Source organism: Gossypium arboreum, chromosome 3 (assembly GCF_025698485.1).
Source record: "Gossypium arboreum isolate Shixiya-1 chromosome 3, ASM2569848v2, whole genome shotgun sequence".
Lineage (NCBI taxonomy): Eukaryota > Viridiplantae > Streptophyta > Magnoliopsida > Malvales > Malvaceae > Gossypium > Gossypium arboreum.
The window spans coordinates 46,009,199-46,030,642 of NC_069072.1; the positions used below are offsets into that span (position 1 = coordinate 46,009,199).

The 21,444-nt window shown below is 35.8% G+C and overlaps 1 pseudogene; it reads left to right on the forward strand.

Moving 5' to 3' along the window:
- The first annotated feature begins 15,916 nt into the window (after window positions 1–15,916).
- LOC108471192 (transcription termination factor MTEF1, chloroplastic-like) lies at window positions 15,917–17,115 on the forward strand (annotated as a pseudogene).
- Window positions 17,116–21,444: the final 4,329 nt, after the last annotated feature.

Sequence of the window (21,444 nt, forward strand, 5' to 3'; positions counted from 1 at the left end):
ATAATAGAGGATCTAGAAGTCATTCTGACCCTGTCCCACATCACTTCAAATATCTCATCATCGGCAATTATTTTGCTTACACAGTTTCTTTTATAAGAAACTAGACTCATTAATCTTTAATTACATAGTTTATTCAGCTGCTAACTCATCTCCCACAATTTATGGTGATTTTCTAAAATCACGTTACTGCTGCTTTCCCAATCAGATTTATTACCAATTCACTCTTTCACACATACCTTGCATGCATGTTATTTAAACATGCATATCACAAATCAATCATCACATACCTATAACTTCACTTAAGCATAATCTTCCTTTCATCATTTTAAAGCACAACATTACTCAATATTATCCAAGTTCACATTCGGCCATAATACACACAACATGTTAGCCGATTTTTCCCCTTAGCATCTAAGGCACATGCATGCTCATTTGCTTAGCTCAACTTCATCTATTCTCCATTTTTCATCAAAAGAACATGAAACAACAACCATTTCTCTCATTTCCATTCATGACCGAATGCTCACAACACAACCAAATATCAAAATATGCTTCATGGGTTAAGGTAGAAACAAGAAAACCCATGAACATCAAAATAAAGCAAAGCACCATGAACTTACCTTGGATTTTCTTCCCCAAGTGACCGAACATTCAAGAGCTCTTTTCTTCTCCTTTCTCTTCCATTTTCGGCTACCATGAACAAGGATGGACAAAACTTTTCCTTCACTTCCTTTTGTTACTCTTATTATTCTAATTACCCAACAATTTATGACACAAAATGGCATATAATATTTGTGCCATACTCATGCCATAATTTCAATAAAAAAATTTGCACATGTTGTCTACCACCAACATGATGGCAGGCCACTACATGTAAAATGGGAGGTTTGACATGCAAATCCTCCTATTTTACACTACAAATTATTTGGCCACTACAATTTGGCCTATAGCATTTTCAAAAATTTTCACATAGGTCCTATTTCATAATTTTACTCTCAAATGACAAAATCAAAGCATGAAATTTTCACACATGCACTTTCACATATAATAAACACAGAATATAACATTTAATTATTTTTGTGACTCGATTTTGTGATCCCGAAACCACTTTTCGACTAGGGCCAAATTAGGGCTGTCACAGGATATGGGTTATATTGATGGAGGAAGTGCTAAAAGGGCTCTCGCCTGATTTATCAAAAGGGCTTTGCCCGGTTTATCGAAAGGGCTTTGCCCGATTATTAAAAGAGGCTAGGCCTCCGGTTATATGATAAAGCAACTATGCTTGCCATGGAGAGTTTGGTTGGGTGGGATGAGTTATTCCCCACATGGAGAGCTTGGTTGGTACGGGTGGAGAGTAGCGGATGGTGGGTCGAGTAGTCTCCCCAAATGGGCTTGCATACATTCATTGACATTACATGTGATATTGAAATGGGCTTGCATACATTCATTGACATTACATGTGATATTGAAATGGGCCTAAGGGCCATATCATTTACAGTAAAGGCTTCGGCCCAGTGATATGATTTATGGAAAGGCTTCGGCCCAGTATATGCCAAGACTAAATAGGGCTTTGGCCCAGATTGTACTGATACCGTGTTATTTACTATTTGTTTGTTATTGGGGTTACACACTGAGTTTTCATAAACTCACCCCGTTTCTAACTGTGCAGGTAATCCCTAAGCTTAGATGGTTTGGAGCTGCGAGGGACTCGGAGATGGCCACACTACTGTTTTTGTTTCTTTTAATTGCAATAAGTAGCCGATTTATTTCTTTATAAGTTTTATCTTATTAATATTATTATTTGGTTTTGGGTTGTAATAAGGCCATTTTAATATGAGTTAGACCTAGGGAGCGTTTCCAAAATGATAATTGTTTTCAAAATAACGCAACGATTCAATTAATTGGTTTATCAAAAATATCTACTTAAATGAATTCTAACTCGTTTTTCTCAAAACCTAACCTCGCACCAAAGTGTGGCAATGGTTGTGGGCATTTCTAGGATTGGATCCAATCAAGAGCTTGGTACTTAAGCAGCCTTCATGGCTCACCTCCTATGTTTCGGATACTTACCTGGTGCACAGCTTCCATTCACTTTATTAACTTAGCAAAGACTATCTTTTAAAACACTAAGAAGGACACTGAAAGAGGCATGGGTATTCTTAAAAACTTCAATGTGACACGTCGAATCCGACCATAACGTCTGGGCCGGTTTTGGGGTGTTACATCCCCAGTGCGAAAAACTCAGTTATGCAAATCCTCGATCGGTTAATTCTTGCAACTAAGCTTTTAATTCTTTTAACTCTGTCAGAGTTATTCTGTACGGAGCTATTGATATCAATGTTGTTCCTGGCACTAATTCAATGCCAAACTCAACTTCTCGAATCGATGGTAAACCTGGTAACTCTTCAGGAAACACATCTGGATACTCACATACAATTGGCACTGATTCAATCTTCTTTTCAGTCCCTTTCGTATCAAACATATAAGCAAAATCAGCTTCGTAACCCTTTCTCACATATTTCTGAGCTAACATCGATGAAATCACTACTGGCAAACCATTCACATCATCTGACTCAATTCGGATAATCTCATTATTTTGACATCTCAGATCAATCGTCTTTCTTTTGCAATTCACAACAGTATTATGCAGCATTAACCAATCCATACCCAAAATTATATTAAATTCGTCAAATGGTGACAACATTAGTTCAGCCAGAAAACAAATATCCCGAATCATGAATGGACAATTCTTGCACACTTTATCAACCAAAACACACTTGCCTAAGGGTTTCGATACTCTAATTACAAATTCAGTAGACTCTATAGGCAAAGTCTTACTGGATACTAAGTTTACACATATATACGAATGAGTTGATCCTGAATCTATCAATGCAATAAATTTAGTATCATAGAGAGAAAAAGTACCTGTAATAACATCTGGAGATGACACTTCTTCGTAAGAGCGAATAATGTAGGCTCGTATAGGTGCTCTGGTATCAGATCTCGCAGCAGTGTCTCACATCACACCTCTACCACCACTCACATTGCTCAAATTTCTAGGTGGTCTACTTCTAGTTGCAGTGTTACTCGGCCTCGTGTTCTGAACATTCTTTTTCAACTAATCTTGGACAATCTTTAATAAAGTGATCTCGTGAACCACAACTGTAACAAGTTTTATTATTACATTTCCCCCAACAATCTCCATAATGCCGTCTTCCACATTGTTGACACTCGAGCTTAACACTTTTTACGTTACCAACACTCAATACTGATGTGACTTGAGCTTTAGGGTTGGTGTATTGCTTGCCATGATCTCTATTTTGATATCCCACTGAAGTTGTCGATCGATTAAAATAATCCCTAGATTTCTTTGATGAAGATTGATAATATTTATTCATTGATCTCTTCCTCGAATCTCTTACCTCTGAATCAGCTTTTCTCTTTTCTTTGCTGAGATCTTCAACTTTACAAGCCCTCTCAACCAATACTACAAATTCTTTCATTTCAAGTATCCCAACTAACAGCTTTATATCTTCATTCAACCCGTCAACAAATCTTTTACACATGATCTCCTCAGTAGACATATATTCCCGGGCATATTTGCTTAACCATACGAATTCTCTTTCGTACTCAGTGACAGTCATTCGGCCCTGCTTCAATTCTAGAAACTCTTTATGTTTCTGATCGAGGAATCTCTGAATTATGTACTTTTTCCGAAACTCAGTCTGAAAGAATTCCCAGGTAAAGAACTACTGATGTCAATGTTTTCCACCAGTGATATGCATTATCTCTAAGCAAGGATACTACGCATTAGATACATTCATCTGGAGTACAGGATAATTCATCAAATACTCGGATAGTGTTCTCAAGCCAGAACTCAACTCTCTCAGCGTCATTATCAACTGTAGCCCAAAACTCTTCAGCCCCATGTTTACGTATCTTATCCACTAACGGCTTACTCAATCGAATCAGATCTATCACTTATGGTAAAATTGGAACTTACTGAGGAGTAGATGGGGTGAAGGCTGTTGAGCAGCTGGATTCGTTCGTACAAATTCCATTAACCACTCATTCATCATTTGGAAGAAAGCTTGCTTAGCCTCTCCTCCCTGGTTACTAGAAATAGGACTAGAATCAGTCGGCGCCACCCTTTGAGTGGGAGCGGGTGCATTACTTTCCACATCGTCAGCTATAGCTCGATCTGGTTCCATTTGCTATATAAAAACACATTTTAACTATCAAGAGTCATCACACTATCGTAATTTATATATATGGCATGTATAGCTAGACTCTCACTCGCTATGTTAGTCCTAGAATCGACTAAACTGCAGCTCTGATACCAATAAATGGAACACCTCTAACCCATATTCGACGCTAGAATAGGGTTACGAGGCATTACTAAATAACACATCCCATTCACATACATTTATACATTCATTACCAAAAACCATTCGCAAACATTCACATTGTCTCTTATAAGGTACTACGAGACCTTAAAATATGCTTTAAAGTGGTTTGGGACTAAACCGATCACATATAAAAATTTTAGAACACTTAGAAAAATTTTACATTCATAGGTCATAGCCTATGTAAGCAGGTAGTGTACCTCAACACGGTTACCGGACACGCCCATGTCCTAGACCGTGTAAAAATAGAGCATACATACTAACTTGCACCACACGACCAGAGACACGCACGTGTGCCTTGGCCATGAGAAAACTGGAGAGGATACTGACTTGGGTCACATGGCCAACCACATGCCCGTGTGTTTAGGCTGTGCTCGAGACTGACATAAATTTGTAGGGCTACCCCAGGGTGTGTCATACACGCTGAGACACACGCCCGTGTCTCTGCTCGTGTGGACAAAAATAGGTCATTTGTAAAGCCAATTTGTCACCCTAAACTCATGCTCACATTTTAACCAATTTGAAATCATTTTCATACACTTATAAGCAACCCAAAACATACCAAATTCACACATATATTATACCATCTATTATCAACCATTTTAACTACTCAATTCTATATTCAAAATATACCAAATCATTATGTCAAAATCATCACAAGCTTGCATAAATTCCATATTCACTAATTCATCATAATGTCATCTATTTCATATCACAAAACACACCATATCATCATCTCAACCAAATCAACTCATAAAGCATTATATACATCACACATAACACTTACCAAACACATAATTCAAGCCAAATTAAATGGATATACATACCACATTTACATGCCAAATCTCATGGCTAATAATATGACTCAAAACATACTAAAATAACACTAGCCTATACATGGCATATACCATATATACAAAGCTCTAAAAGTACCAACAAGATGATCAATAGTGTGATGATGGTTCTCGATGATTCCTAATATCCGAGCTAGCTTCGATACTCTATAAAACAAAGACAAATATCATACAGTAAGCTTCATAGCTTAGTAAGTTCGTACCAAATATACTCTACAGTTTTTATAATACCAAACATCAATTAATAAACACTTAGTAGTTTTTATATTATCATTCAATTATAATCCATCACCATTTAACATGTATATACAAATTCATCAAGCTTCATAACCATAGTATCAACTACCACATAGGTATCATACATACCTGAACTTTCCCATATTTATTTATTTCATTCTCACCTCTTTCTTCAATACATTAATTCGTTTGGAAGTCTTTCAATGTTCTAAGAATTCGTACACTTAGTACATTAGTGATTAGCCGAAGCTATAACGACCTTGCACACATAGTGCCATCACATTAAACCGTAGCTATCTCAGTATCGCACACTTAGTGCCTCATACAGCCAAAACTATTCCAATCGCACACTAAGTGCCAAACATAATCGATTTATCGCCGTACGCAATCGTAGTCAAATATATACAATTTATGCATTATTAAAGCATTAAAAACACAATTTTAACTTTGTTTATCATGTACGAACTTACCTCATACTCGGAATTGACGAGTCGAATCAATTACTTGATAACCTTCGATTTTCCCCGATCTAAATCTGAGTTCTCCTTTCTTGACTATATGCATTCAAAATTAACCCATTTAATCACCAATTCATTCAATTTAATCCACAAACACATATTTTGAGTTTTTTCACTTTAGCCCCTTACACATTTATTCAATTTAGTCCCTATTTCACAAAAAACACAATTTACACAAAAATTAATTTCACCTAAGCCTAACCGAATTTCCTAGTGACCCTTAGTAGCCCAAAACTTTCATTTATTTCATAATTTAACCGTTCAATTTACACTTTTCTCAAATTAATCCCTAATTGACATTTTTGTCAAAAATCTCTTTACAAAACATGTATATCAAGCATCAAGCTTTCATAATTCATCATCAAACATTATAAAGCTCAAGCATTCATCAATGGAAACTTTGAAAATCATTAACGCTTTCAAAATTTAGGCATGGGCTAGCTAGTACTCAAAGCAACGATAACAAAAATATAGAAATCATCAAAAATCGAGCTCAAAACATACCTCAATTGAGCTATGCAAGTTCTGAATGGATGAAAGCTTCAAAACCCTTCTCTTTTCTCTATTTTCGGTCAAAGATGGATGAAAATAAAATAAATTTTGGCTTTTGTTTTATTTTAATTATCATTAAAACATAGTTTACCATTTCACCCTTAATGAAACCTTTATAAAAACATCCATTAAATGCCCATTTATGTCAAATTCCACTATAAATGGTCTAATTACAACATAAGGACCCTTCCTTTAATAAGCCATAGCAATTAAGCACTTTTATCAAATAGAATGTGACTTTTGCATTTTACGCGATTTAGTCATTTTTCTCAAATTGAGCTATTAAACGATAAAATTAACTTACGAAATTTTCACATATATAAATTCACATACTGTAAACATAAAAAATAATATTAAAATAATTTTATGACCTCAGATTTGTGGTCTCAAAACCACTATTCTGATTTAGCTAAAATCGGGCTATTACACAAACTCTGCTAGAGAATTGTACGTCAAATTCAGTAAATGTTAATTTTAGCTATAGGAAGTTAGTTTCCTTGGGCATATTTTGTCTGCTGAAGGTTTCAAAGTAGACCCGAATAAAATTTCAGCTATTGTTTACTAGAAGCCACCGAAGAATGTGTTTGAAGTCCGAAGTTTTCTGGGACTAGCCAGTTATTATCAGAGATTTTGTAAAACGTTTTTCAAAGATAGCTTCTCCAATGACTCGTTTGTTGTAGAAAGATGTGAAATTTGAGTGGACTGATAAATGTCAGTAGATTTTTGACAGATTAAAAGCTTTATTGATAGAAGCTCCAGCGTTAGTTCAACCAGAATCGGGTAAGGAATTTGTAGTTTACAGTGATGCGTCATTGCATGTTTTAGGTTGTGTTTTGATGTAAGATGGTAAAGTAGTAGCCTATGCTTCTTAACAGCTAAAGTCATATGAAAAGAACTACCCGACACACGACCTTGAATTGGCAGCCATAGTGTTTGCATTGAAAATCTGGCAACATTACTTATTTGGGGGAAAAGTGTCAAATATTCACTGATCATAAAAGTCTGAAATATTTGATGTCACAGAAAGATTTGAATTTGATACAGCGCAGATGGCCTGGGTTATTGAAAGATTATGATCTTGTTATTGACTACCATCCGGGGAAAGCCAATATAGTGGCAGATGCTTTGAGCAGAAAATCCTTGTATACTCTGCAAGCAATGAATACTCAATTATCATTGTCTGATGATGGTTCAATCATAGTTGAGCTAAAAGCTAGACCAATGTTTTTGCAATAGATTTCTAAGGCTCAGAAAAATGATAGTAAATTGCAAGCAATACGGGTACAAAGTGAATCGACTCCTGACTCAGAATTTTAGATCGGGGCTAATGATTTTTTGTTATTCAGAGGCAGAGTATGTGTACCGAAAGATTTAGAACTAGTAGAGAAGATCTTAAATGAAGCTTATAATGGTAACATGTCTATACATCCCGGTAGTAATAAACTGTATAATGATTTGAAAAAGATGTACTGGTAGCCGGGAATGAAACGAGATATTTCTGAGTTCGTATCTAAGTGTTTGATATGTCAGCAAGTAAAAGCTGAACATCAGTTGCCTTCTGCACTATTACAGCTAGTTACGATACCAGAATGGAAATAGTAAAGAATTACAATTGATTTTATAACGGGATTACCCCTATCTCTAAAGAAGAAGGATGCCATTTGGGTAATTGTTGATCGGTTGACAAATTCTACGCACTTTATTCCAGTACATTTGGATTATCCCTTGGATAGATTGGCTGAATTATATGTTTATAAAATTGGCAGATTGCATGGAGTTCCTGTCTCTATTATTTCAAATAGAAATCCTCAGTCTACATCTCGATTCTGGAGCAATTTGCAAGAAGCTCTGGGTACTCAATTACACTTTAGCACTGCATTTCATCCCTAGACATATGGTCAATCTGAACGGGTAATACAGATCTTGGAAGATATGCTTCGATACTGTACACTTGAGTTTGAAGGTAACTGGGAAAGGTATTTATCTTTGGTTGAATTTGCTTATAATAACAGTTATTAATCTAGTATTAAAATGGCACCATATGAAGCCTTGTATGGACGCAAATGTAGAACTCCATTATATTGGATAGAACTCAATGAGAAAAAGTTACACAGAGTTGACTTGGTTCGAGGGACCGAGGAAAAAGTGAAGGTCATTTGAGATAGCTTGAAAGTAGCCTCTGATCCTCAAAAGTCCTACACTGATTTGAAACGAAAAGAAATAGAATTTCAAGTGGATGACAAAGTATTCTTGAAAGCGTTGCCTTGGAAGAAAGTTCTTTTGTTTGGACGCAAAGGAAACTGAGTCCACAGTTTATTGGACCATATGAGATTACTGAAAGAATTGGACCAGTTGCATATCGGTTAGCTTTAACACCAGAGCTTGATCAGATTCATAATGTTTTTCATGTGTCTATGCTATGGCGGTACCGATCTGATCTTTCACATGTTATCTCTCCGATAGAAGTAGAGATTCAGCCTGATATGACATATGATGAAGAACCAATCAAAATATTAGCTCGGGAAACAAAAGAGTTAAGAAATAAAAAGGTAGCTCTAGTAAAAGTTCTTTGGCAATGACATGGTATTGAAGAGGCTACCTGGGAGTCGGAGGATACTATGAGGAAATAGTACCAGAATCGTTTTACTGGTAAGATTTTCGAGGACGAAAATCCCTAAAGGGGGGAGAGTTGTAACATCCCATTTTTTAGTGAAATAGGAACAATAGTTTCGGGACCACAAATCCAACCCAAAAATAAGATTTATTTTTATTTCATTATATGGTCCGTAATATGGTAGATATGTCGTGTGAAATTTTTGATACGAAAATTTTATCAATTTAGTGCTTAATTATGAGAAGGACTAAATCGCATAAAATGCAAAAGTTGAATTCTAGCAGCTATAAGGATCAAATAACTATGGAATTCAAAATTATATGTCCTTATATGATAATTAAACCATTAAGAAAAGTATGTAGATTTTTCTTTGTGACTTATCCATGGAATTAGAGAAAAAGGGCAAAGACTAAATTGGAAGTAGCAAAATACTTAATTAATTAAAAAGATGATAAAAGAAATCATCTTATTTTATGTCATCTTCAACCTAAAACACATGGAAACCCTAAGAGAGAGAAAAGAAACTTTTAAGGCCTAATTGGGTAAGTTCTTTTGTCCCATTTTTAGTAATTTTGGTGTTTTTGAAACTGGGATAGCTTAATCTCTCTATTTGAGGGATTAATTTGAAAAGTTATCAAGGCATGAAAATGAGTCATGGATGTATATGCTAGAAATTAGAAATTTATGGTAGAAAAATGAAAGATTATTGATAGATAAACAACTTTTACAAAGTGATTTTTGATAAAAATATTATTTAGGGACTAAAATGAAAAGTTGTAAAATTTGATGAAAAATTATGAAAATTTATGAATACATGTGTTGGAAATTTGTAATAGGGCTTTGGTTAGGCTTGGAATAGGGAGTAATTTACACATGTTTCATTTTCTGGGACTATGAACAAAATAAGAATTTATGAAAAAGTTAGGGGCAAAATGGTAATTTTGCCTAGGACGTAAATTGAGTCCATTTAAATATGAAATGTGTGAATTTGATGGCTAAATTCATTTATATAGATCCAGACAACACTAATTCAAGGTTAGATCGAGGAAAAGAAAAGATTTCGGATTAGTAGACTTTTACGCGAACAAGTATCGAGGTAAGTTCGTGTAACTTAATCCGACATGTAAATATGTTTAATTGAATGTTGTGTCGTATGGAATGGGATTTATATTGACGTACATTACTTGAATGTTATAATGAGAAACTTAATACATGTTTGAAATGGTGATAAAAGGGTTAAGTCCTGATTGAATGTTGAATTCCAATGATTGTATGCGCTTTCTCGAAACAAATAGGGTTCTGCATTTGTTGCAGACAGGATTTAGCTTGGACGAGTAATCCCAATGACCTTGTTATAGAAAGGATTTAGCCCGGATTGGTAATTTAGATATAATATCTCTCGAGTACATGTTATGATTAGGGTTTAGCCTGGACTGGTAATCCTAATTGAGCTCCTCTAAACTTACGTTATATAAGGGATTTAGCCTGGACTGGTAATCCTGTTATACGATATGTGACTCGAGAGAATGTTTCTTGGTTAAGTGCCCTAATGGGTACCCTTGAATAAGAAATTTACGAATTATCGAATCGTACACTTCGAGTTTACTACTTCTGTATCTATCGGGATTCAATGATTCAACGGACACAAAACTCTTGACATTGCATGAAAATCTTGATATGATGTGATAATGACTTGAAAGAATATTGCTTGATGAGCTCATCTATGTTACTTGATTGATATGAATATTTTGGTGACTAATATGTTTGATTGAATGTATGTGATTAGGAAATTTAGCCAAATGGATGGAAACACAACATTATATGCCTAGATTTTAATAAACAAGATTGGTAAGTTTAGTTTCCGTTATACGAACTTACTAAGCATGTAATGCTTACTCCATTTTATTTTTCCCTTGTTTTATAGTGCTCAGAAGCTTGCGAGGGTTGGAGATCACTGGAGCATTGTCACACTATGAGCTAATCATTTTGGGTATACTTAGTAGAAATCATTTTGGTATAATGGCATGTATAGGACAACTTGGCCAATAGTGGCTTGAAAATGATATTTTGTAACCTAGCCATTGGAATGGCTAGTGATTGTTTATTTTGGCATGATTAGGTAGGTTATGATGTTATATTCATATGTGATATGTTATGTATATGGGAGCAAATGATACTAATGTCTAAGTTATTCCAAGGTAAGTTTATAAACACATATGCATGTAGTGATATGCCTTGTGAATGATGGAAATTGCCCAATTTGAATGCTTGAATTGGTTGGCTTTGGATGTGTGTTTCAAGTGCAGGTCTTGGGTGAAAATTTGGGTGAGAAATGGAGCTAGAAATGGCTTTATTTTATCCACACGGACAGATACACAGGCCTGTGTCTAGACCGTGTGTGACACACAGCCTAGTAATATGGGCATGTGGTTAGGCCGTGTGTCTCCTGCACCTTAATTTTGAGAAACAAAATGCTCAGAATTGGGCACACTGGTAGAGACACGGGCGTGTGTCTCAACTGTGTGTGCCACACGACTTAGAACATGGGTGTGTGTCTTGGCCGTGTGAGACCTGCACCTAATTTCGAATTGAATTAATTAACCACACGGCCTAGCACACGGGCTTGTGGCACGGCCATGTGTGCAAGTCAGAGAGTTACATTGGTCGAACACAGCCTTCAACACGGGTGTGTCCTAGGGTCACATGAGCGTGTCCCTTGGACCACACGGGTGTGTGAGCCCTGCATCTTAGAAAAATTTTGAAAAGTCGCAAAAAATTCTTAAAGGTCTTGATTAAGTCTCAACTCGATACTAATGTTCGTATTAGGCCTCAATGGCCCGAGCAAGGGATGTTATGGGTGATCTCGGTAAATGAATAGTAATTTACGTAGTTTAATGGAAAATTATTCTGAATGTTCTGGTAATGCTCTGAAATCCTATTTTATCGACGAGTACGGGTTAGGGGTGTTACAAAATATTTTATTATTTTATAAGATATTTTATTATTTAATTAATAAATTAAATAAGATATTTGTATGGAAACATGAAGAAAATTCTTCATGGCTCCAATGCCACTTATATATACATGAAAGGGACTTCAATTTCTTTACAATTTGGTCTCATACGATGAAATCTCACTTTTTCTCCCAAATTCCTTAAAAATTTCCTTTGTATCAAGATGAGGTCAAGTTAGTGACTTGTATCATAACTTCCGGTCATGACGAGGAACCACCGAAGTCGTGACGTCAACTCGACAATTTGCAAACATTATAGTTTGGTCCTAATTTGACCTCTGGTTAGCAATAAAGCTTTTGTAAGCTCATATAAGACCCGGAAATGACTGAAAATCATAATGATATTGAATAATATATTTAATAGCATGTATTAAATTGTAAATTGAATAGTAGTTGCTCCGGTAAATTATGTGGCATCCTGTAACTCGGACTCAATGATCAGGTCGGGTATGGAGTGTTATAGATATGTTAGAGTGATAAAACCCTACCTGAATCTACTGATCGCCTCAAAATATTCGAACAGAGGAAGAACATGATATGTACCTTGTAACAAAACTTGTCTGGCAACAAACCCTCCATCCATTTAGAGCATCCAAGATCTGGCGTATCGATCCATCCATAGTTACATGCGATGGAGGGGTTGTTTCCAACTATGTAAACTTCAACCGGCACTTGTTTAAATCTTTCTTCAATTTCTCCCTTAATAGCACAACACCTAACCGAAGACACTAGTACTCTAAATTGGTTGTACTAACTACAATTATTGCCTCATTGTCGATTGGAATGTGTATTATTAAAGTAACATATTCGAGGGTGATGATCACTTCTTTGTTTGGAAAATGGTTTATAAATGTTTTCGGCCTCTATATTCCCACCAAGGCAACAATCATATTCTAAATGATTTTCAACTTTGATGTCGCAGATGCCACATATAAATTGGCATCTTTCAAGCATTTTTCAATATAAGGATCGAACTTCGAAAAATGAGATAGAGATTTCACTATATTAACAGCGTAGTTGGGAATGTGTATTGACATTTCTCTTTGAAAAATAAGTACAAAAGAAAAAGTTGTTTTTCCATGAGAGTTTAAGAGCTTGAGAATCTTGGAAGATTTTGCGCGAGAAGAGAGGATGTATGAATGGGGTTTTACAGGTAGAAGTCGCAAACCATGCGAGTTGACTTTCATTGTTTTAAATTCAATTGGTTTGACTAACGATTAAATAAATAAATCTTAACTGTTAAATATGACTCTTATTTTCAGTCAAATTTGAAAAATAGTCTTTCAGTTAAACTCTGTTACTTGTTTCAATCAAACATTGATTAGTTTAGATTATTTTATTATTATTTGATCTATGAATTTAGCCTATAAATAGGCTCTTTTACAACCTTAGAAAATACACCCATTAGAGATTAGAACTCATAACACATTTAGATAATTTTGTGTTTACGTTTTGTGGGTTCTTTATTTTCGAGTTTTCGAGGTTTAGTTTTTATCTCCATCTTTTGTAATCTTCGTTCTTTTGCCATTATAGTAAAATTATCTTTGCCCGTGGTTTTTTTATCCTCTTTGGAGGGGTTTTTCCACATTAAATTTGTGTGTTCAATTTCTCAATTTATTTCGCTATTTTCTTGTTCGTTGCTTAATCGGGTCGAGATCCTAACAAGTGGTATCAGAGCTAGTTCAATTTTCATAGATCAGCCCGTTCAGAGATGGCAACAACAAGGTTTGAAATTGAGAAGTTCGATGGTGAGACAAATTTCAATATGTGGTTCGAATGATGGCAATTCTAGTTCAATCAGGCTTGAAAAAGGTTGTTATCGGAAAAAAGCCTGAGAATCTAAATAAAACAGAATGGGAAGAGCTTGATGAAAAGGCTTTATCTGTAATCCAGTTGTGCCTCACGAATACGGTATTGCAGGAGGTATTGATGGAGAAGACCTTATCTGCCTTATGGAAAATGTTAGAAACTCTTTATGCGACTAAGTCTCTGGCTAACCGTTTAGTGTTGAAACAACGTCTATTTACGTTTCGCATGAACGAAGGTGAGCTTCTTAGAGATCACATCAGTCAATTCATTACTCTTTTAAATGATTTAAAGAATGTTGAGGTTCATATTGACGATGAAGATCAGGCTATGCTATTATTGTGCTCTTTACCCCCTTCATACAAGTCTTTCAGGGAGACCCTGATTTATGGCAGAGACAAACTCTCGTTCGAAGATGTGAAGGGTCATTTGTTAAGTAGAGACAAACTCGACAATAAGCTTCATTTGGATAGCAAGACAGATAGGCAAGCTTCCGTTTTGGTAACATCAAAGAAACGAGATAAAGGGTGTCGCTATTGTAAAAAGTTGGTCACGTCAAAGTAGATTGTTATAAACTGCGAAATAAAAAAGTTGCTGAGAGTAACGAGGAAGATGTAGCTGGTGCTAATTTGGCCGATGAAAATGGGGATGATTTCTTGTTAGTGTCAACAAGTAACACCAAGCTCACGTTCGAGTGGATCCTAGATTCAGGGTGTTCTTTCCACATGTGTCCCAATAGAGAATGGTTCTCTACATACAGCTCGATTGAAGGTGGAGTTGTGTGCATGGGAAACGATTCATCTAGTAAGGTAATTGGTATTGGTACTGTTAAAATTAAGATGCACGATGGGACGAGTAGGACACTCTCAGATGTCAGGTATGTATCTGATTTACGAAAGAATCTCATCTCCTTAAGTATTTTAGACTTGAAAGGATGCAAAATCAACATCGAGTCGAGCGGTATTATAGTATCTCGTGGAGCTCTCGTTTTGTTAAAAGGTAAAAGAACCGGCAGTCTTTATATTCGGAAGGTTATACGAAGGATCGGTGAAATCGGACGTCCTCGTCTGCTACTGAGTTGAAGTCAACTTGTTTGGAGCGGAGGAAACTTGGTCATAGGAGGGAAAAATGTATGACTGTTTCGTTGAAGAGAGGTTCTCTTTTGGATGCAGGTTTTGAAAAGTTAGGGCACTGTGTTCGTGAAAATCAGACCCGGGTTAGTTTTGATTTGGCAGTGTACAAGTCGAAGGCTAGAAGTCTTCTAGTTTCTAAGCACAAATTCGACTCAGTTAATTCCCTGCATAGTTCAAGATAGGCTCGTGGCGGGCTTTGGCAAAGATGGCGTTGTGGAAATATGATTCAAGGTGGAGATTTGTTAAATATGACTCTTATTTTCAGTCAAATTTGAAAAATAGTCTTTCAGTTAAACTTTGTTTACTTATTTCAATCAAACACTGATTAGTTTAGATTATTTTATTATTATTTGATCTATGAATTTAGCCTATAAATAAGCTCTTTTACAACCTTAGAAAATACACCCATTAGAGATTAGAACTCATAACACATTTAGATAATTTTGTGTTTACGTTTTGTGGGTTATTTATTTTCGAGTTTTCGAGGTTTAGTTTTTATCTCCATCTTTTGTCCTCTTCGTTTTTTTGTCATTATAGTAAAATTATCTTTACCCGTGGTTTTTATTCTCTTTGGAGGGGTTTTTCCACGTTAAATTTGTGTGTTCAATTTCTTAATTTATTTCGCTATTTTCTTATTCATTGCTTAATCGGGTCGAGATGAACTTTATACGGGTGAGTGTTGAGTTAATTCTAAAAAGAGTATACTAAAAAGTTATTTTCCCTAAAATTATAATAATTAATATTAAAATTTATAATATAAATTCAATTAACTGAAATAAAAACAATTAATTTTTAATATTATTAAATAAAAATTTTAAAATCCAACATTAATATTACAAAATATTAATTTTAAAATCTCCGTCCCTTCGTCATCCTTCATACCAGGAAAAGTAAAAATGCAAGCTTGCAGATTCCAACTCCATCCGGCCACCACCCCACCCATACCCAAAGTACCCAAAGAAGACGGTCTTCTTTTCCGCCAAAAGCTCCTGTACCTCCAATCCTTAAACATCAATCCCCACAAAGCTCTCAACTTAACCCTTCCCTCCGTTCCACCCCACTTTCCTCTCTCCTTTCCCTCGAACGCTCCCTCACTTCGGTCGGCCTCTCTCGCCCTTCCATCGGCCGTATCTTGGACATGTGCCCCCTCCTCCTTACCTCAAACCCTCTCCCTCCCATTAACTTCCTCCTCCACGAAGTCCCCCTCCCTTTCCCTCACCTCCCTCTCTCCCTCACCCGTTGCCCTCGCCTCTTAGTCTCCTCCGTCCCCACCCAACTCCGCCCAACTCTCCGTTTCCTCACTTCCCTCGGCCTCGTCCTGAATTCCCATACTACCCTTCTCTTAGTTTCCGACGTGGAAAACACCTTGAAACCGAAAATTAACTTCCTTCAATCTCTGGGTTTTGACGAGCCGGAGGTGAACCGGATGGTGGTGGGATCACCCGGGCTGTTGACTTTGAGTGTGGAGAATAATATGAGTTCTAAAGCTGAGTTTTTCTTGGAGGAAATGGAAGGTGACTTGGAGGAATTGAAAAGATTTCCTCAGTATTTTTCGTTTAGTTTAGAGAAAAAAATTAAGCCGAGGCATAGAGCTTTAGTGGAATATGGGTTCAAATTGCCATTGTCAAAGATGTTAAAGATTAGCGATGGAGAATTGAATGCTAGATTGATTGAGATGCGACTGCAAAGAGTTCATAAAAGATAGCTTTTTCCTTTTTCTAGATTTCATCTGTTCCTTTTGAGCAATTGTTGATATTTACTAGGTTTCCCATTGAAGAATGTGTATTTGTAACATAGTGACTTTAATTTTAAGCAGCCATGTGCAATTTAAAGATATTTCAGTCATTTGCTGGTATGTGCTCTTTTTACTTTGTATATGGTACACTGTCTATCACTCTTGTATCTTGTAGAGATTGCTCAGCCTAATATGTCCTAGGTCCCTTGGAATTTGAAATCCAAAATGAGATTGAAATGGTGGTTTACTTTGGTTCCGAAGGAGAAGCATATTGAAATGCAGTTACTATTTAGGAGCCTGAAGTTTTTAATTTGTTTCAATGGCGTGCCAGATTTGTAATATTTACTGCTCTATGTTTTATAAATACAATGGTTTTGAGTCTCAGAGGGTTCTCAAAATTCTACTTTGATCATTTCCTTATCTCTTTTTATTCCCCGTCTCTCTAAATTCCACTGATACTTGATCTTTATTTAATGATGTTGTTAATATGGTTGAAGCTAGCTATTAACACATCGTTGGTTTTCCAGGCCATAAAAAGTGTGAGCTTAGAGATCAGTATGGCTAATTGTTTGGTTTCTGCTTCTTCATTTTATCATTGCTTGGAATTTTGACTCATACCATTGCAGTTCTTTCAATTATATATTTCAATAGCGTTGAATCTGTTTGTGGTAAGGTGGCTTATGCTTTAATTTGTCAACTTGAGGAATATAGCCTGCTGGAAATGCTAGAATGCTCTGCTATGATGATACTTAGACTTGAGGGATTACAAGGAAGCAACGTAGCTAAAATACATTTTGTGAATAGGGTGAAATGGATTGAAGGTGCTGCTAATTATTTCTGAAGTCTACAAGATCATGCTTAATACGATAATAACAAATCAGGACTTGCCTGTGGTTGTTACCCTCCAATGGAAGATCAATGTTCACAGTTTAGTTGTCCCCTCTTCTCTTGGCCTTGTTCGTATTCAGTAAAAACACCAAGGTACGGAGTTTTGCAACTGCACAATCAACAATCATCTCGAAATCGTTTTAGCTGTTGATTTTGCAGTTGCAGAACTCCGTACCTTGGCGCCTTGCCATATGATGGTTGCAATGTCTTTAACACAAGGCATTTCAGAAAGTTGAATTTGAACAACCAGCCATGACATTTTGAGTGTTAATAAACAACTAGATACTGTATAAAACTTATAATAACATAAGCTGTCATGCTATATGTTGTCTTTAAAGCTTTCTGCCATTAATATAACTGACTTGGCCTCCATGAAAATTTGCCATTTCTCTTTGGAGTGTTTGGATCAGTGTTCTTTCTTGTTTCAGTAGAATCTTTGTATTGTTGAAATAGACATCGTATTGCTTCATACTGGCTTGGTCGATAATAGAAGCAAAATTCATACAATTTAATCACTTAAGTTTACCAAGATTGCTAGGTGAATGTTGGAAGTGGCAATCAATGTTCCATGAGGACTAACCACTCTGTACTACAACAGTTGAGGGCCTCAGCGATAATTGCCTAATTGCCCCTTTTATGGGCAATATCTGTTCATAGGTTATAAACTGATGTGATGCCTTGTGGAAGGGAAACCTTAAACGTTTGCAGAGAAAAGAATGGTTAATTGTTTGGCTAGGTTTAGAATCCATTATTCTACAGCTAAAATTTCATTCATTTCTCCATGGAGAACGGTTAAGAAGGCTTAGCTTTCAGTTAGCCAATTATCTTTAATAAAGTATCACAGCACCATGCTGTCTAGGCGTAGGAGAGCAGTTTTATTAGTTTTGACCCCACATTTCCTTGCAGAGGGAAGATGAACATCGACCCATATCAACTGGTCTTTTGGTTTGTCAAGGCTGTTGTTTTGGTGCATAATTTCGCCAATTATTAACCTCACCTTGCGTTTCCTTATGTTTGGTTTCTTTCTTAATAAGGTTCTAGCACGTATCCCTGTCATATATTGTATAGTATGCCATATCCATTCTGAAAGTTATACATCGGAAAGGAAGGAAGCAATGGGCACAACACACAAGCCTTTGTTTTAGGGTGTCGGAAGGACCATGAACCGTTGGGCCTGCTTTGCTTGTTTGGAACAGCACCATGGAGGGTCTACGCACGTGGCGGATAGGTACACTCGCTTGTTCCTCTTTGCTCAGATATACAAATATATATAAATATATATATAGAGAGAGAGAGAGGGAGGGAGAAAAGATAATAGACTTTAAACACAGTAGCAGAGAAGCTGTGTAACATAAACTATCGGGTACGAACAATTCTTCCATGTTAGTAAAGCTGTCTCTCTTTTCCCCAATCAGTGAAAGAAGATCTCAAACAAAATCAGCCACCCCCGTATGCACAGTTACTTGACTTGTTGCTGCCCCTGGCCCCCCATTGGCTATTTCTTTACTGTGCCTCTTGGATTTACTTTCCCTTGGTGCTGATTATCATTCAAGTTGGGTGTAGGAGGAAAGTGGTGGGTCTTTTTCAAAAGACCATACAATCCATTTACTATGAATTTTGATCTCTCATCTTTACATTAAGCCTCTCTTCGGTTTCTGATCCGTCTGTTTCAAGATGGATAACACATCAGTTTTTTGTAAGCTTATACAATAAAAAACTAATACGAAGAAAACGTAAATAAACCCAACTTGTCAAATCCATAGACTTTTCAGTGTACTAAAGCTCCATTCACATCCCTTCCCTGCCGTCCCTCTCGCACTGACTTCAGCCTTTCATCTACTTCCTTGGTATTTGGGTTGGAGATATGTAACTTCATGACCCGAACAACTACGGTATAAAACTAGTACTGAAGTATTTCACAATGTTTGGTAACTGCTTTTTTGTAGGCTCCATTTTAGGGTTCTGCTATTACATGGTAGAATCCTGCTAAAACCTAAATGCAATCCAATTATCCAAAACAAGGATCCTGCAAAATGCAGTCAAATTCATTTCGCTTGATTCTTTGGCATTTTGCTCTTCTACTTCCATGGTGTTTGAAGCTGAATACATACACATGCATATATATGCTATGATTCTAGGCTTTATTGTCAATTTATGCCAACAATCATGGCAGAAGAAAATTTGACCAGAGGCTGGACTAATTAAAGAAGATATGAAACCAATATTGCTTTAATGAATCTTCCTCTACCTTGTTCTTTTCTTTATCCCTTGTCTAGTAAGAGAAGCATTTATGTGGTGCATCCCTCGCTCATCTTAAAAAACATAGGTCTTCATAAGTTACTACTATCCCATACAAACTCGGGCCTTGCCTTGCTCTTGGAAATGGTCTCCAAAACCATCTTAGCATCAATTTAATGTTGTTGTTGCCGTTGAGAAACGTTTTTAAGAAAATTGGTTTGGAAGACAAGTACAGTGAGAAAATACGGTGAAAATGGAGAGATAATCGCAGTATTACAATAAAAAATTGTGGTGGAAAACCAATAAATGATTGGAAAAAGTGTTGGTGGACTTTCTCTCTGGGCACGAAAACCGAATTCGAATACTAAAGTTAGCATTATTGAAAAGATTTTATTTGAATATTATTTTGACTCGAGTAGAATTAGACTTAAGTTGTATATAGAGGAAGATACTTATGATTATACAATATATATATATATATATATATATATATATAGTGGAAGATTAAAACAATCTTTTAAACATGATATCTGAAACTAAAAAATTAATTAAATTAAATAATATTTAAATAATTTAAAATAATGATAATAATTTTACTAAAAAACTAAAAACATTTAGATATTTACTTTTGCGTTTAAGTGGAAAAGTACTTATTGATAACATTTTAAACTCCAAAATTTAGCATTATTTTAAAGTTAAATTAGCCAAATATGTTGAATAAGTTTGTTAATTGGCCATACATGTAACAACTCGATTTTGGGGCTAGTCGGAATAGTGGTCTCGAGACCACAAATCCGAAGTCAAAGAAATTATTTTATTAATAATATAGGGTCTTAGCATGTTTATATTAGTGCATGAAAAATTTGGTGAGTTAATTTTAACGTTTATGAGCCCAATTGCGAAAAAGGACTAAATTGCATAATATGTAAAAGTCCTAATTTGATAGCTAAAGGTGTTATTTTATTAGAGAATAAAATTTGAGGGATTTTAAAGGGCAATTAGACCCTTTTAAAGGAGCATAGGTGGCCATAGAGTCAAAGAGAAGACAAAATTTTAAAATTTGGTGGGTTAGGTGGCTTATTTTGACTAAAATAGAAATAGATAAAAGAAGGATGATATCATCCCTTTTCATCTTCTTCCTCCACCGAAATTTTCAAAAAATAATGGGGTTTAAGAGCTTGAAATTTAAGCAACTTTAAGCCTTCATAAGTTAGTGATCCTAATGACTTTTCTTAAATATTTTTGTACTTTTAAGATCCTTGAAGCATAAGCTTTCAAATGGGGGTACTATTTTGCAAAATGATTAAGAGTCTAGGGTTTTGTCATGAAAGGATTTGAGATGTTTGCTGAGTTTTTATGGAAGAAAATGAGTCTTGGGTGTCTGATAAACAATTTTTGTGATAGGTGTTAGCATGAAAACACCTAAAAGGACTAATGTGCATAAGTTGTA